The sequence below is a fragment of the Peromyscus maniculatus genome, chromosome 4 (assembly GCF_049852395.1).
Source record: "Peromyscus maniculatus bairdii isolate BWxNUB_F1_BW_parent chromosome 4, HU_Pman_BW_mat_3.1, whole genome shotgun sequence".
In the NCBI taxonomy this organism is placed as follows: Eukaryota; Metazoa; Chordata; class Mammalia; order Rodentia; family Cricetidae; genus Peromyscus; species Peromyscus maniculatus.
This window is the reverse complement of record NC_134855.1, coordinates 36,162,707-36,182,014: the sequence shown is the minus strand read 5'-3', so window position 1 is coordinate 36,182,014 and position 19,308 is coordinate 36,162,707. Positions and strand designations below refer to the sequence as shown.

Below are 19,308 nucleotides of genomic sequence, written 5' to 3'. Positions count from 1 at the left end.
GAATGTGTGATTGACTAGAGAAGGGGTAGATCCTCACATATATGTCAACTGTTCTATGATAAAAGTAGACAGATAATTTAATGGAGGACCAGCTTGGATGCCTCAATAGATAGAAGCACCTATGTTAAGCTTATAATACCTGATTTGATTCTTGGCACCCACATGGACAAAGGGAAGAGCAGACTCTGGCAAATTGTCCTCTGATTTCATACACCATGGTGTGCATATTCATACATAACACACACACACACACACACACACACACACACACACACACACACACACACACACACACACACTGGATATGTGAATGTAATAAAATGTTTCTAAGGAAGATAATTTAATGAAAAAATGATTTTTTTTTTAAAAAACAAATGATTCTGGACTACCTGGTCATCAGTAAACCAAACCAAACTGAATCCTCAAACATAACTTCATGTCTGAAGTGTCACAAAGCACCATGGACCTAACAACCAAATCTACACTACAACCAGACTCTAAAAGAAAACATTGAAGTCTTCTGTTCTTGGCATAGGCAATATTTCTTAGTGAGAGTTCTAAAAGTGCCATCCATTAAAAAATTATAACTTAGATGTCATCCAAACTAAAAGTGTAGCTACTTGGTAAAGAACTTGTACTTAGTATATATAAATAATGTTCACAATTCAATAGTTTATAGTCCAGTAAACTATTCAAAAGATATAAACAGCTTGAATTTCCATATATTACTGATTAGAATGTAAAGTGTTGTAACTATTTTGAGAAGCATTTTGGAAATTTATATAAACACTCACTTTCTATACAACATACTAATTCCACTCTTACATTTGGCAGAGAGAAATAAAACTTGTTTCACATGAAGATCTTTATGTTTATGTTTGTAATTTTTTTCTTAATCCATAAAAACCAGGAGGAAAAGCAGATAGCCTGTAACGATTGAGTGGATAAACAGACTTGTACATCCTTTTACAAAGCAAGCAAGGCCTTCAGTGATGGAGAACACTTTAGGCAAAGTGAAACAGTCTTAGAAGGTTGCATTTACTTGACATTGTGGAGAAGGCAGACACACTGGACCAGAACACATCCCTGCTTGCCAGAAGCCGGGTGGGAAGAGCAATTATAGTAAGAAACTGAGGAGCTCTGGTTTGGTGGGGGTGGAGGGGGGCAAGATGACCAAAGTGCCTCTGTCAAACCATGTAAACAGGAAGGGACGAGTGTTCCAAATGTGAGTTCCATCTCATTATACCCGACTTTCCTACCCAAATGAGGGGTGCATATAAACTTAAAATATATACAAATCAGGAGCTGGTGGAGGATATTTCAAATTGTTTAAGCAGAAACAGCAGTGTGTTCTTAATGTTAAGGTCCTGAGCTAATATCAGAAAGAACAACAGCCCATCGGTCCAAATGATGCCTCTGGGAAAGATGTAATTTTCATTTTAATTCTTCCTATATTATTGTTGCCATATTCATTTATGACATTAAACAAGTAAAATATTTTTTAAAAATCATAAATAATTGATATAATTTTGCCATATAAGTTCCCTTGTAGGTAAATAATTTCTGTATATATTACTTTTTGCATGTACCATCTTCACTCTGTAAAATGACATAAAGTAGGAAAAAACGAAATCCAATTTGGATATATTACATTACATTTAATTTGTTGGTGTTGAATAGTGTGTTCCCTTAGGAGAGGGTATTGCAATACAGGGACCTTTTGCTACACAGGCAAAGCTCCTCGTGACTGTATTGTTGCTCATGTGTTCCTTTAAAAATGAAAGTATTTGTTTTAACAGGAGAAGTCATTTGTCACTTACCAGGGGGCACTTATGAGCTCGTGGGTTCCCTTGCTCAGTTAACTTTACCATTAGACTTACTTACAGAGAATTTTGCTTGCATTTGCAGTCTCATGACTGCATTTAACAGACCCCATTTTGCTGAGTCAGGTTACTGGGCCTCTTGTTTAGTACATTACCATGCATACAGTAGGCAATCAGCATTTTCTTTATTATCCTCTGTAGTCAGGAAAGTGACCAGGTCTGTCCTAACCTTCCGCAAGACAACTAAATGACAAGAGGATGACCTCTCAGGTTACGTTGGCTGTTGATTTGCGCCTGCGTTATTAGAGACGTTTCCATAGAGAAAGGGAGTAGTTGGCAATGATCATCTATGTGGGTATTTCATGGACAGCCCTGAATTCAATATGCTAGTCTAATTTTGGAGTACAATTCCAGTTTTTGGACTTGAAAACAGAGTTGCAATCATTGTAGGGTGGTGCACCATGGCAGCAGGGCCTGTGGGTGTGCACCCAGACTGCCACCAGTGCTATTTTAAAGGACGTTCAAAACAGCTGAGTGAAGACATCCCCATGACATCTTTAGCTACTCCATGTGGACTAAACGCTTTGGCAGATCACGGGTTGACTTTAACAAAATAATATTCATTTCTGATTATAGTATAGATATGAGTCCAACGAGGAAAATTAGAAGAATGTGTTGAAAGATGTAAAAGTCACCTTCAGCTTTCCATCTCAGCCAGCTTCACTGTTTTGGTGAATTTTCTCAGTCTCTGTTTCAGTGTTTCATATATTTTATGATTCTACTCTTAAAACATTTATAGTCAGCAAGTTCTATGATAATAAAGTACTACTAAGAAGCACGATATATAGCAATATTTACACTTCAAAATCTTTTCAAATATTGTAACTTGGGAATATTTCACCTATTTCCATGTTTTAGTCTCATAAATAACAATAAATTTTGAATAAACTTTGTGATTATTTCATCTAAAAGAGGAGATCTAAAGACAATATCAGAATTAGCAAATGTTTTAGGGCTCTGCAGTTTCCTGATCTGAGCTGGATATGAGGATGAAATTTTATTCATCACCCTGTTCACATTAAAAAAATTATATATGTGTATTTATTTTTTAAGGTTATAATATAATTATATCAACTCCCCTTCTCTTTCCTCTTTCCAGTCTCTCCCATGTATCCTCCACCTTGGACTCTTTCAAATTCATGGCCTCTTTTATTTAGTTGTTGTTATACACCACACACACACACACACACACACACACACACACACACACGCACGCGCGCGTGCAAATATGTAAATACAGCTCTCTTAGTCTGCAAAATGTTACTTGCCGGCATGTTTTCAGGGATGATCATTTGGTACTGGATAACCAGTTGGTGTGCCCTTGCCTGGGGAAGACGGTTTCTTCTGTTCTCAGCATTTCTTGTTTCCTGCAGTTCCCACATCAGCTTGTCTGTCGGTGTTGTTGTTGCTCAGGTCTGGTTTTGGCAGCCATGTTGGTGGGACTTCATGGGTGCAGCTACTCTGACATGTCCAGGAACCACAGTTTCACAGAAAACCCCCTGTAATTTGTCTTCTTCAGTCTTTCTGCCTCCGTTTTTTTCAAAGATCCCTGAGTCTTAAGTTCCCACCTATTTATTGTTACTATAATTTATAAAATCATTTTTAATTTGACATTAGGATTACCTCTTTGTATTTATTTTCTTTCTTGAATATTAATGGGATGAATCCTTTCCATATTATTGACAGTTTTTTTTGTTCATATACTTTGTTTATTATTCTGTGTAAATCTTTGTAAAATCTTTAAAAAAAAAACCCCAAAAAACCACTAATTAATTGAAAAGGAAGATTTTTAGTATAGTAGTGAGTAAGAGGGTTAGTGTTCCAGATATTTCTACTCTACAATTGCACTCAGGTGTTACTGTTTTGCAGTGTGGATGTTGTTTTATTGTATTTATGGTTGTGTGGTACTGAAAGCCAGAGTTAGTCAAAATGAGAAAGATCTGCCAGAATTCTGCCAGTTATATTTCAAGGCATGAGGCTAAGGCCTTGAGTGCAGAGCTGGAAATCCATAATCCATAATCTGTAATTGCTGGAGCTAGAGTTATACTTAGTATAACTCTATAAAAGTACTTATACTTTTAATTATCTCAGACACATTAAATGTGTTGCCTGCATCTTTTAATCTTTCGAACAACACGATGAGATAAATGACCCCTTTATCAGCTGTGTGAAGACCTGTTTAGAGAGGAACAGTAGCCTCTCAAGTCACAGGACTGGTCAATTATAGGCGGAGAGTTTTTCGAAGCATATGGTCTTTTTCATCATAAACCTGGCGAAATTCTGACGAAACTGAACTCAGCACAGCAGGGAGAGGGGTGTTGTTGTTCGTTTCTTTGTTACAGCTTTTTCATTTCTGATCACTTTTGTTTTACATAGATTTACACCAAAGGAGTTGAACAATGCAGGACAAGCCGCCTTAGTCTTTCCATTTTCTCTGGCTAAGACAAAGTTTGAGGATTCACAGAGTTCCATTTTCTCTCTCTGTTCTCACTTATTTGTGCCTCTCTAGGCGAGGACAATCATGTTGAATGTTACTTTGGTAGACAGAGGAACCAGGAGAAGCCATGTAACCTCATCTCCTAAAGTGACTGTGATCATCCCTAGAAGTCTGAGAATTACATTTTTAGAAATATTTTTTAAATTATGGATTTAAGAAGTTCACCTCCTACTCATCAGCTCCCGCTCCTACCCATCTTCCTTGGAGATAGGGTCAGGTGCTACTCCCCTTTTGTCTTCAACAGTGCGAATTCTTGTGAGTATCCAGGCTAGGTCTTTGAATGTTGGGGTTAACATTGGAAAGAGAGACAGGATCAGCACACCACACACACACACACACACACACACACACACACACACACACACACACACACACATTTTCCTTCCTAATCTCTTGCCCTCCTCTTCCCCTTTCAACTCCTCCCTTGTCGCTATTTTTAGCTAGATCAACTTCTTACTTGAGATAGCTCCCTTTTATTTCTAGAATCATCTATTCTTCACCATATCTGATCATTATAGAGGTGTACATGTGGATTATGATGGAAAATTTTTTTGATAAGTGAGCTCCTGAGAACTTTTGAGGACTTTCCTTCCCCCAGCCCTGGAGTTTAAGTATTAATTACCAGCTGATCACTTGCCTCCTCTTTACAATTTTAATTGCTTCTTTGGAGCGAGGCAGAGATTCGTTAGTTTCTCACTGTCTTGATCATTGACGGTGTTTGACGTCCGCTTCCCCAAACCCACTGCATTTGTGCCTCATGCTCCAGTTCCCATTTCAGCACCACATCCTTTTGATCCTCTCCCATTTGGGTCTCGGGTTCTCTAGTTCAGTGGAGAGGGAGAAAGCATCAGGCCGAGACCTCCACAACTTTAGAGACCTCAGAATGATGAATTCTGATGATTGGCTTCAGCCTTATTAGGATAAACTCTCGGGCACTCATTTCTTCCTACCCCATGATTCCAAGGTAGAAAATCCTTGATTCTCTGGTTATACCCTCCCTCACACATGCAGCTCTAGTTATACAGTGGCCTCTGAGGCAGCCATCTCTTAGAGTCACAGAATCTTAAATCTGAAGGGTACACTAATGATTATCTAGCAGAATACTTTCTCAGAGTGATTGGTTGAGATATAATCCTCAAAGACCACGTGACTAAACCAGGGTTAGAACCTTAGATTTCCTAACTTGACTTTTAACTGCCTTGACTAGCTCAGGACTCCTGAAATGCTATTGTCTTTACACTTTGCCATGTAATATCACTTGGTGTTGCTCAAAATTGCAATCTGCTGGAGTTGACTTATTGATGATTATTTTCCATGAGGCAATACTAAAATTGTATATTGGTATATTCCTAATCAGCAATTTACCATCAATTAAAACAGATGTGATTAAATTATTACTAGTCTGCAATCATCTTTAACAATGTATGCCATCCTCCAAGTCCTGGTAAAGTGACCTATATGTGTAGGCTGATCAAAAACAAGATTCTGATAGAAGTGTCTAACATCAACTTGTATAAGAAAAAGACAATTGAAATGAATCTAATATTCTAAAATGTAATTTTGGGCATTTGAAAAAATCTTCAGATAGTCCTTGGTCTTGGAAGAGACCATCCTTAGTCCTGAGATGCATGTCCAGCCTTTCTGGTGGGGACATAAGAGAGGAGGGAGGATATCATGCCTTTAGTCCCAGCACTCGGGAGGCGGATCTCTGTGAGTTGGAGGTCAGCCTGGGCTACCAAGTGAGTTCCAGGAAAGACGTAAAGCTACACAGGGAAACCCTGTCTCAAAAAAAAAAAAAAAAAAAAATCACGTGGGGCATATCCTGCAGTGGTAGAATTCTAGAGTTTCAATCAAGAGAAGGCTAGGGGTGGGTGTCAGATTTTATTTAAAGTTCCTATTAAGGAAACATGGGTTTTTAAGACCTTTGTTAAAAGACCCAGGGATTAGGGTCGTCTCAGTGACAGCACACTTCCCTAGGGTTCGTGTCTCAGTAACGCAGGGCAAACTTAAAGCAAACGAGGAAATCAAGCTTGATCAAGACTGATCTGAGTAGAGGTCACTGTAAAAAGTGGCCCAGTGGCCTGCGTACTGTCTCTGCAGCCACTAGGTGGTATCCAGATGCCCCCAAACCATCCCATCCCAGGAGTGCGTCCCTTTGGGCTGGTCTCCTCAGTAGGTGACAACTGCAGGATCTGGCGAGGTAGGGCTAAGAAGCTTTCTCCAACGCCCTGCAGGGCCGGTGACCTTAGAGGAGGTGGAGGCGGCCTGGGTGCAGGAGGTTCAGAAGCCCTCTTGCGGGCCAGGGGAAAGGACTGAACATTCCCGGTGGCACACGCCTGGGGCTCCCGCGGGGGCTGGGACACCGGAGGTGGCGATAGGGTGGGCGGCAGGCTGGGAGTCTCTTCCAGCTGGAGAGTGGGAGTGACAGAAGCCGCTGACAGGGAAGGGGGCAGGCGAGACACTCCATGCCCGTCTGGTGGGCGAGGGCTGCCGCGGTTTCCCCGGCTGCTGTGGTTTGCCTGTCTGACAGCGGCAGGGCTGGAATCTCTGTCCCCAGCCCTAGTTGGTGAAGCAATGCCCCACCTCAGTGTCCCAACATCCTGTATTCAAGTATGCTTGGTGTAACAAGCCGACCCTTATACCTACTGGGCAAAAGTCCTTTAGGACAAGCCATTAACCTCCTACCTCCCCCACGCTCTTCCTTAACCCAGGGCTTGGCCTATGACGAACAATAATTTTAGAAACAGTTTAACGCTTAAAGATTTAAAGCAGTTCACTCAGAATCTGCTAAGGAGAAATGTGTATCAGCAATACATTCAATACACATGCATATTCCACATGTATGTAAAATTGAACTGTCCCTGACTATTAGTAAATTGGGAAGAAAATACTGAATATTTAGAGCGTATCTATCTGGACGATTTGCCAAGGTTTAATTTCAAAGAAAACATGAGTTTATATTTATAATGCTAAAATTTTAAAGAGACCATTACACATATTCAGATATGAACTCTATATAGATTTGGGGAAGCCAATAACAGTAGTCATTTGGGAAATGTATGGGCTATGGGTGATTTACTTTCATTTCAATAGTGTCTATATTACTTGACTTCTTTTTGACAAGGAGAAAATATCACTAAAAACACCCAAAACTCATGCATTTGCCTGGAATTCATGATGATGTGGCTTTTCCACCCTCAGCACAGCAAGAGGCAGCCAAACAAACAGCACAAGGCAGACAACGGCTGAGAGAAAGCAATAAGTATGTAAGTGGGGATGTGATAAAGGGTTTCCATCTTTACAAAAAGCTCTTGCAAGTTAGAAAAGAAATTAAGATTCACACAGGAGATGAACACAGTAGACCAGAATCTCACCCAAGAGGAAAACCAAATGAAATATTTTAAAAGAGCAAAAAGTTTTTTTTTTTAAAGCTTTTAGCTAGGAAATGAAAATTAATATAAGCTACAACTTTCAAATGTCATCTTATTTAGATTGCAGAGACACAGTGACATGTGTCCTGTGGTGCTTTTGTACACCACCAGTGGAAATCTTAACTGCAACAGCTCTGGAAAGTTCTTTCACAATAGCTATCAAGAATGTCTGATGTTGTAATTCCAGTCTGGGACTCTTGCCTAGGAAAGGCTTGGTGCAATGTTATTTATTTGCAAGAAAAAAAAAGAAAAGAAAAGAAAAGAAAAGGAAAAAGAAAACAATCAAAACGCCTAAAAATAAGAAAATGCTGTCTACTGTCCATTTTCACCGAGGAAAGCCCTGTGCATTCCATTAAACATAACAAAGGCAATATGGTGCTCATTGATATTCTCCTGAAGGAATCAATGCGAAAGCAGCACCTATGTTGTGTTTATGGACTCAGGTATGAACAACTCATATGTAAGATGGGAAGAAAACACACCACATAGATTGTACGTCTTTTAGCTTTGAATTCTTCGGTAGTTAGCAGTTCTCTATAATTTAAAGTCAAATCCAACTTCATTCTACTTGTATCACATTGAGAGGCCCTGCTGCAGGTGTTGGGCATGCGCTTGGATGGAAATGGGGACGGCCTCTCATTTTGTAACATTTTCATTGTATCGGGATAAATATGATAAATAAACTAATTACAGATCTGTGCAAAGAACCAAGAGAGATGAGGAGATTGCTGATCAGGATGATGCTTTGGTGATTTCACTGAGGTGGAGACCTCTGAGTGGATGCCTGAAGATTTTCAAAAAGGATGAGAGTGCTTCAGGCAGACTGAACCCAGACGTGGTTGGGAAAGAGTCATTTAGGAGTCATGGAAAGACCACCAGTGGCCTGAATTTAAAGATGACCTTCAAAAAACCGGAAGAGGTCAGACTTTTAGCCTGTGAGCCTCTAGCAACTGTTGACTTGCTTTATTGTAAACATAACTAGTCTACCAGGCATTGCCAGTCTTCTGAACAGAGGACAATACATTTTAAAGGATGGAGGAAGAGGCAGAACTTCCTAAGAGCGTGTATGAGGAACTGTGGGCCGTGAGGAGGGATGGCTTTGCTTTCAGGTGAGATACTCCAGACTGGGTCATTTCCTGAAATGCAAGACTACAAAATCAAGATTTGGTCAGGAGACTCAGGAGAGGTTAAGCTCCTGCTAAGAAGAAAAAAATTTAACTTACTCTGCACTGTGCCCCAAATCAGTCACCATATGGGTCCTACTCTTGCTGCTAAGCCTGATGTCCATTGGTGCCTAACTTGCAATGATCTAAAGGAGTGGGCTACCGTTTCCCACTAACATCTCTCCTGTTTTCTCACTCATTCAAAGGAATATTTTAACAGAATCTACACAAAAAATTTTGTCACAGATCAGCTAATTAGGCAATACCCCTTAACTGTTGATTTTTGTATGTGGTTTGTTGTAGGACCTATGAGGCTAATACTGCAGCATTTTTGGGAAAGATCTGTGAAAAGTGAACTATGATGATAAGCAAAAAATATCCGAATGACAACTGATAAGTAGTTTTTAAATTGTACTAAGAGCTTTATGACCTCATGTCACCATAATCATCCTTCCTGTGCTTTATAACAACTTTGAGGCTATAAGCAAAAAAAAAAAACCAAAACCAAAACCAAAACCAAAAACAAAAACAAAAAAAAAACCCAGATTTTTAGCCATATTTAAGCATTTACAATTTTTTATTTTATTTTTACTTTTATTGAGTCTTTGTGGATTTCACATCATGCATTCTGTTCCCACTTATCTCCTAGTCTCCTCACATCTGCCCTCTGCCCTTGAAATCCCCCCAATCAAAACTAAACTTAAAAGAAAAAACCAAAAACCAAACAAAACTAAGAAATGAAAAAAGACCAAAAACAAAAACAAAATTTAAAAAAGAAAAATAGAAGAAGAATTTTGTTGTGGAAGCTGTAGTGTGGCCCATCAACTCACACAGTTTACCCTTTAGTCCATTTATTTTTACTTGGAAGTGTTCATTGCCACAGCTCATGAAGCCTCCGGCTTCTGCTCCACCACTGATAATGGGCCCTCACTGGGGCTCCTCTCAGATATCCTGTTGTCCTGTGTCATGGAGTTCTTGCCATCTTGGACCTGTAGGTTTGTGCCCTTCACATGCTCCAACAGTTCATAGATGAGGCGGATGTTGGGTGGACCAACTCATAGCCCTGGTTCTGGGCCTGGGTGCTAGTCGGGTTGGTCAGCTTGCTAGCTTTCCCTCACCATCATTACTTGGGCAAACTCTCCAGCACTTCCTTGGCTCTCACCCAATGTAGCCTACAGCTCCATGGGGACCAGTTCTTCTGCTCCCTGGCCCTGAGATCTGGGTCCCCCTCACTCACATTGCCAGGGCCAGCTCTTCTGTTTTGCCAAGGTAAGGTGCAAGGTCCTCTCTCCTGATTGCTATAGGGGGACTGTGAGGTGGGGATCAGCTTTCCTGCTTTCACTCACTCCAGGCTGGTTCATGTGCACCCTGGACAACAGGGTCAGCTGTAGTGTGCTGCTCAGGCTGGATGCAGGGCCTGCTTCCCTGTGTGCTGCAGCTGGTGGGGAGCAGGGCTAGCTCTCCCACTCTTGTCATCCCAGGGCCAGCTCTGTCACCTGCTGCAGGTGGGAATGGGTGAGGAGGGAAGGGCATCTTTCCCTCACACATGCCACTACATGGCAGATGAGGGGGATTGGGGTCAGCTCTTCTGCTCTCATGCCTTCAGAGTTGGCTCGACCGTGTCCCCGAGCACAAGGTCAGCTCATGTGTGCTTCCTAGGTGAGGTACATGCCTATGATGAGGGGTGGGGCCATCTTTCCCAAGTGCAAGGATGAGCTCTCCCTTGAGGGGTAGGGCCAGGTTTGCCTGCTCTATTATCCAGTGAGGTGCAAGACCAGCTATCCCAGGGCTAGTGAAAGGTGGGACTAACTCAGCACAGCATGGTTCCAATGACCTCCGTGTTAACATGGGCCATAGACATCACCACAGACCCTGGTGTAGGAGGACTATGGACTCAGACATGGCCCTCGGCAGCAGCTAAGGTCTGGATGCAGCATGGGCCCTGGGCACCAACATGGTCCCAGGTGGCTGGCTAGACCCTGGGCATCTGAAAAGACCTCAATGGCAACCTGAGTCACAGACACCACCCAGACCCTGGCCTCCATAGGACTGTGGACCCAGCCATGGCCCTAGGCAGCATCCTGTGCCCGGATGTCACCATGGCTCCAGGTGACAGCACTGGCCACCCAGATCAGCAAGGTCCTGGATGAACCACAGTCCTTGGAAACCTACATGATCCAAGGAGGCTGACCAGTTACTGGTCATCCACATGACCCTTGGTGACAACAGGAGCCATGGACATCAACTCAGATCCTTTCTGCTGTAGGCCCACAGACCCAGACATGGACCTTTGCAGCAGCTCTGGCCTGGGTGATACCATGGCCCTGGGTGACAGCATAGGCCACTCATGTCAGGATGTCTCTGGTGGCAGCATGGCCCTCAAATACCATCATGGCCACAGGTTGAGGCCCAGACCTTAGGTATCTATCTATGTGGCTGTTGGTGGAAGTTTCTGTCCTACCTGTGTCTCCCAAATAACCACTAAGAGGCTTAATATTAATTATAAATGTTCAGTCTATAGCTCTGGCTTGGTACTAGCTAACTCTTTCATTTCCATTAACTTGCATTTCTTATCTATGCTTTACCACATAGCTTGGTACCTGTTCTCAGTATGGCATGCCCATCTTGCCTCTCTCTGTCTGCCCTTCTTTCCTCCGGCATTCTCAGTTTGGCTCTCTTGCTTAACCTTATTCTGTTCAGCTATCGGCCAATCAGCTTCTTTATCAAACCAATCACAGTGACATATATTCAGACAGTATAAAGGGCTATTCCACATTTTCCTCTTTTTGGCTAATTAAAAAGGAAGGCTTTAAATTTAACAGCAAAATTATATACAACAAAAACAGTTATCAAGTAAGAATTACAGTTACAATATCTAGCCCACTTGTATTTGGCAAAATTAGAGAAGATATTCTATTATCTATTTTATCTTTGTGTCTCTAAAGTTTTATACTTAATTTACTTTTTATCATAACTAAGGAAAACTTTAACTTCATCCAAGACCTCAGAAAGGTGAAATGTTACCTAACCGCAAGGATATTTGTCTGCTTGGACAGTCACCCTACCTAAACTCTTCTGTAACATTGGGGCATCCAACTTTATAGGAATATCTGACAGACTTTTCTGAAAGCAGGGGATTTTGAAGGACTGTCTTACCTTGTCTTGGTAAAGTTACTTTTTTTTTTTTTTTATCCTGCTGGTCCAGTTTGGACAGTATACTGTCAGTAATTGAGACAAGGGCAGTTTCTTTGCTCAAATGGCTGGCTTCTGCATTAAAGAAGGCAAACTCTATATGAAAGTTCTTTGATGCCCATCATCTTCTTTTGAAGTAAATTGGTGCTGCCAGGAGCAGATGTGTCTCATTGTCAAGAAAAGTCTTATGTTATTAAAACATTTTAAATGCCATATTTTGTACATCTCTTAAGTCTTTGAAGACTACCCATCTATCTAAACTATGTCTGTTTGACCATGAAAACATACCTAACATGGCTACAAGTTTGATTGTTATAGGAGACTAAATACTAACCTCATCTCTTTACTATGCTAAATAGTTTGTAATAATAACTTTCAAGGATTAGAAATTTATATTACTTTGTTAAATGAGCTGTATAGGTATAATACCATAAACAAAAGTAGAAACACATATACAGCATAACAAAAATAACCTCAAATTTGTATCAATATATAAAAATACCTTAAGTAAGAGTAAAAACAGCCGGGCGGTGGTGGCGCACGCCTTTAATCCCAGCACTCGGGAGGCAGAGGCAGGCGGATCTCTGTGAGTTCGAGGCCAGCCTGGGCTACCAAGTGAGTTCCAGGAAAGGCGCAAAGCTACACAGAGAAACCCTGTCTCGAAAAACCTAAAAAAAAAAAAAAAAAAAAAAAGAGTAAAAACATATATACAATATAACAAAAATAACCTTAAATTTGTATCAATATACAAAAATCCATACCAATGTAAAATTAAGACTAGTAGCTGCTTTTTTAGTTTAAAAGTAAATTCAATAATCTATCTTTTTATACTATCATTCCTATATCCCCCCCTTTTTCTTTTCAGAATGAGATCCCTGAATCTAATCTCCTTTGCTTCATTTCCTCCCTGGCTGTGACCAATAACAACTTGCAACTAACACCCCTAGAAGATGATAAACATCTGTAATCCATAAAACAACCCAAACCTACCCACCCTACCTCTTAGGAACGTGGATGCTATGTTCTTAAAGTTACTTCCTCTTATCTGGGGAGGTGGCATCTTTAAGGAACCTGAAAAGAATAAGATAATGATCAAGTCCTGTGAGAGTTAGCTGTTGTCCAGTCTTGGTGCTCAGATTGGAGGGGTTGCCGAGGCAGCCAGGCTAGCCAGGCAGCAGAGTCACATGGGCTGCTACTGTGCAGGCTGAGGGCATGGCTCCAGCAGTGGCTAGTGTGTAGCTGGGGATATAGGGAGTGTAGTGGTGGCAGCAGCAGTAGAAGCCAAAGTAGGTGTGAGAGGGTGTCATTGGTAGTGGGTAGTTGTGACTGTGGCATTTGGGGCTTGGGTCACAAAACCTGCAACTCACAGGGGTTTTGGTGGAGGGTGGGAAAAGCTTCCTGAGCAATGTCTGTGGCAGTGGATGAGAGCTGGCAGCTTTACCACCATGTGATCTAATGCCACACATTGGATGTCAGATGAAGCATTTATCTAATTACTCTTTTATTAATAGAAATTTGGGAGTCTATCAGGGTAAAAGCCTTATTGATCAGAGAAGCTGCAGAGAAGCAACCAGTGACCTTCTCTCTCTTTCTTTCCTCCATCTTAGACAAAAGGAAGGACATGTTATAAAATAATCTTTTTATACACTATGAAGATGTGTCTTTGCCAAGGTGCATTTGATTGGTTTAATAAAAGAGCTAACTGGCCAGTAGCTAAGCAGGAGGTACAGGCAGGATAGCAAGACACAGAGGACACTGGGAAGAAGGGCGGAGTCTTGGGAGTCTTCAGAGATGCAGAAAGAAGCAAGATGAATGTGCTGTGTTGAAAGAAAGTACCACCTTGTGGCAGAGGGTAGATAAGAAATATGGGTTTTTTTGAAATGTAAGAGTTATCTGGTAACAAGCCTGAGCTATCAGCCCAGCATTTATAATTCATATTAAGTCTCCATGTCAATTGTTTGGGAACTGGCAGGTAGGAAAAAAAACTCCACCTGCATGTGGCCACAGACATTCATACAGACCCTGGCTGTGGTAGGACCATGGACCCAGACATGGTCCAAGGCAGCAGGCCAGCCCAGATGTCACCATGGTCCCAGGTGGCAACATAGGCAACCTGGGTGAACATGGCCCCCCACAGTAGTGTGGCACTCAGATACTAACATGGCCCCAGATGGTGGCCCAGACCACAACAACTAGTAGTGACTGGTGCCACAGATGTCAACACAGTCCCTCTCAACTGCTCCAGTGTTCCAGATCAAGACCCGGTCCCTGGTCATAGCCCATACCTAGACATCTCTCTGGACTTAGTTAGCCAGCTGTCCATTCACTTCAGCCAATTCCTTACCACCCTCACCTCTCCAGATCCTCCTCTCTCCAGCCCATGACCCATCCCACCTCTCCCTCTTTTCCATTTTCCCACTCTGTACTCTCTCACCAGAATGGTGCCCAACTGCCCAGTGCCCTTGGCTTACCATTGCCTGCCCCAGCCATAAGACATGCCACAGAGCTGTTGCCTTTCCTCTGTTCTGTGCCTGTGCCCAGAGACCTCAGGTAGTACTTGATATGATGGTTCCTGATCACCTGGCAACTAGGCTCCTGGTTGATTGTGACCCCTACAGACCAAAAAGTCTGGGGCCTTAAACATATTATTTGGAAATATTTTTATTTCTTCAGGAAAGATTGTGGGGTCTTCAGATTGCTGAGCATGGAACTCTAGAGTTGCCTTTGGTCCTGTGTACTTATTTTATCATAGTGGGTATACATACTATGATTAGAGAATTAATCAACTGTCATTGAACATCTAATATCATTTACAGAGCCTGTGATACCTTCAGGTTTCCATCACCCCTCTTCACTTCCTTAAAATTTCCCAATATTGGAAAGAACAGTATCTTCTCATATCATGTTACTATTTTACTGTGTAGATGGTCTTTAACGTTCACTAGAAGTTTTGGTGGATGGTGAAGCAGTAGGATTCTCCCACTACCTGAAATATTAGTGTGTGATTTGGTAGTATCAACCTGTAGCCCAAGCACTTGGGAGGCTGAGGCAGGAGGATTCCCTAAGTCCAGGACCAGCCTGGGCAGCATAGTAACATGGGAATAAGACCAGTCTGAAAGTGAGGCAGGCAGGGCAGCAGGGCAGCAGGGCAATGCTTTGAGGCTCTGGAATCCCTTCAGATTCTCTGGCGCCATTTGTCATTGTGTCTTTCCGGTTCACTTTCAGCTCTTTGATGAGCTCGGATTGTTCTCTTTGTTAATTCAGAAGCCTACAGATGATGAAAAGATCACACATTAGGCAGGACACACCTAAAACACTTTCCAAATTAAAAAAAAATTGGACCTGATAGTCTAGTCTAAAAGTAGAGCTGGTGGACAAAACAAACTCATACTTGGGAAGAGGACCGAGTGTGGAGTCAGATGTTTGATTTGGCCACTAAATAGTTAAGCACATGGCCTCAAGATGTCAGTAACAGGTAAGATAAAGCCAATATATTGAAAGTACTATCCCAAATTATTTGCCAAAAATATTTATCTTTTTAATGACATAGGACCTAAACACACACACACACACACATACACACACACACACACACACACACACACACACACACACACACACACACACTTTGTAGCCTGATAGTTTTTATACTTCTGTCAACAGGGTGTGCTAGTCATCATGTGTAAATATGGATAAAAATGTACTATCTGATTAGGAATGTGCACATCCTTTGGTAGATGTGGGTAACAGATGTCTTTTGGGTAACAGATGTCTTGGCTTTTACAGACTAATTGGCAAAGAGGGAGAAAAAGGGAGATAATTAAAGGGGTGGGAAGAGACAGGAGAAAAGTGCAGTCTTCGTGTTGGGGAAAGATCTAATAGACCTCCTTAGTATGGGTAATTGCCTCTCTCTTCAACCTCATTTACTGTCTTATACCATATGACTTAAGGGGAAGTATAAGATAAAGAACCACAAGAAAGGACTGCTATCTGCTAACAACCAGCTTTATCTTGCCATGGAGTATTCTGAAACAACTGACTCATTTAACATCAGGTTTTAAAAAACAAAGTAGGAAAGCATAAATCAAATCAATAATGGCAACTTCCATTTTAATTGGCAGTTTATGAATCTGTGCTGAGGATGGTTGGTGTAAATATTCTCTGATTATACAAATGCAACCACTGAGTGGACGGGTGAGAAGCAAAAGATGAGAGATAGAATATGGCATGTGCTACTTTTACTTTTTAGGTCTCGTTTAGTTTGCTGGATGCTCCTTGTCTGTTCAGTAGTCCGCTCATTGACCCGGAGTAAGTGGAGCCATTGAACAGATGTTTGAGCCCATCACCATTAACAGATCCTCAATTTTGTCTGTGTTTTCTATTCTGCAAGGTTTAAGGTGAAGTGGTGTTTCCTATGTCTTACTAAAGCCTAGCTTATCCTGGTTTGTGCCTTTTACTTTAAACTGAAGGAAATTCTATAATTTGTTAAGAAATCAGTGGAAATGGCAAATTACTCTGTGATAAATACTATCTAACCATTTTTTATGAAGATCCAGTCAGTGCTTTGAAGAGAAATATAGGGGGATGTGAGTGGGAGGTCCTCAGAGGGTTACTTACTGTAGAATTTAGATATACTGCAAAGGCAGATTATTTGTTCTAGCTGCAAGGCACATGGTGCTGTGTTTTGTTTGACCACCTGTCCTGTCAGTAAGCTGGTAGATAGAATTTGCCTAAAAATATCCACCCTGCCTTAAATTTCATTGAAATAATACAGATCAAAATTTCAGATATCAGTAATAATGACTAACTTATTTCTGTTATATTAACATTGTATTTTATTTAGCCTCTAGAAACTAGTGGGGTGACCAGAATAGTTCTTAACACCATGGCAGCTTCGGTGGGATAAAAATAAAATCACTTGTGTAGTCTAGAGACTGGTACATTCAGTCAATTACTTGATTTTTTGTGCCTCATTTCATATCTGTAAAATGCAGGTAACTAACAATCAAGTCCTCCTGGGAATTGGACACCATGATAAATGCTTGTGAGATCAGCATGTGCTTAAATGTTGAGTGGTTGATGGCTGTTTTCATTCAGTGGGTCCATACATACCTTAGTTCATTTCCTTGACTTCCTGGCTTAGCTCCTTCTGGAAACAAAAAATTAAGATAAAAAATCTATCTTTATTTTATATGTATGGTTCTTTTTCTTGCATATATGTCTGGGCACCATGTGCATGCAGTGCCTGGGGAGGCCAGAAAAGAGTGATGGATACATTGGAACTGGAGCTACACATAATCATTTGGGTGGTGGGAAGCAAATCCAGGTCCTGTGCAAGAGTCAAGTGTTCTTAGCTGCTGAGACGGCTCTCCAGCCTAGAGCGTTTAAGATTCTGATGACCTTAGTGACAAAGGGTTTGAGACAGTATGTCAAAGAGCTAGTCTACCCACTTTCAGCCCCATGCATATAAGCGTATGGACCAGTCATAGAGTGGCAAGTGTTTTTCATGCTTTATAATATTAGTTTTCCATGATCTGTTAGAGTCATCATATCTGTAAAATGCAGATAGTGCTCTACAGGGATGTCAAGATTTCTGGGCTTAGCACCCTTACTTTGGTTCATTTGTAGAGGACACTGTGCCTCCCCAATGTCAGCCAGAAAGTGAGGGACAAAGCCAAGCCAGAGGTCCTCCTTTCCTGTGTCTACTGGCTGTGGTAAAAATTAAGAAATGCATCAACGCTTATCAAACTGTACAGATCAACCTGAGTTGTTATTCCTTCACTACAAACTTTTTTCTGTTATGTTAGATTTGTAGTCTATTCCCAGTTGCTTAAAAACTAGTGGGATGAGAGAAAAGCCTAGCCTGGACCTTGAAAAGCATGAGGATACCCAGTCCCACTGGCAGAGCAGAGAGACACATTTGTCAGGCCCTTTAAATGACTGTTGCCTCCTGCTTCCTGCAGCTAATTCTTGCAGGGCTTATGGAGTACTGTTGATGGTTTCTGTAAGAAAACTAGTTTTACTCTCTTGAATGTTAGGAGCGGTGGTTACTAACACTTGTGTCATACTTCCTATGTGTCAGAAAGAAGCACAAAAGATTGATATGATTAATTTACTCTCCACAGCAACACGATGAGGCAGTATGTTGTCATTGTAGTTATCACCTTCCAGATGAGGCCCAGAGGGACTAAGTAATGTCCAAGATGACAAAGCTTGTGCAATCAGGTGTTGAAGACACTTGACAGGTTGGGAAATGCTATGATTCCACAGTCAGAGACACCCGGGTTAATGACTGCTCTTTGTAGGATCTCTCTTTTATGTAAGGAAACTGACTTAATATGCTTTTGTGGGTGTTGAAGTTTTTGACAGAGTCTCACTAGGTAGCCCTGGCTGGCCTGGAACTTGCAGAGGTCCATCTGCCTCTGCCTCCTGAGTGCTGGGATTAAAGGTGTGCTCCACCTTACGTGTTTTAGTCTCTTTGGTTGTAAGCCTTAGCCTTTCATGGCTGTGCCGTCTCTCCAGCCTCCTTAACACATTTCTTAATCACTAGGTTTTGTACACCTGGCTGTCTGGAATCTCAGCCAACTTAGAATATGTGATTTTCCTACAGCTTATTACTATTGATAAAAAGAGTATTTATCCATGATTACTCATTTATAAATTGAATATTTTGTTAGTATAAAATTAGGTCTAGTTTTAGCAATTAGAAATTTAAAGACTAATTTTATTAACTGATAATATAGCAAAGTTTTGGATATTAAGATAATTGGGGGTAGCTATCATTTAACAAATATTCATTTTTTGAAACATTTAAAGTCACAATAGAAATATTTAGAATTGCAATATTTAGAAATGATATGTTGAAATATAAGTATGAATAAATTACAACTTCTGGACTCTATACTTTTGGACACATTTGTGAGGGTGTGAGTGTGAGTGGTAATGGGAATGTTTAAGATGATATATTAATAAACATTAATTTATCAACATCAAAGTTTTAAAAGTTTTATTGTCATCATTATGATAAACTCTATTATCAATCTGCTTTATGTTGTGGAATAGGGGTGCCCATTAAAAATCTACATCTGAAGGTTAAAATCTACATTCAAATGGCTGTCATTCTAAGATATATTCCTTAGTGG

General features: G+C 41.1%; 1 protein-coding gene across 1 annotated transcript in view; it reads left to right on the top strand.

Moving 5' to 3' along the window:
- Window positions 1–19,308, top strand: part of Acvr1c (activin A receptor type 1C) — an 87,485-nt gene that overhangs the window by 18,968 nt on the left and 49,209 nt on the right. The window lies entirely within an intron of this gene.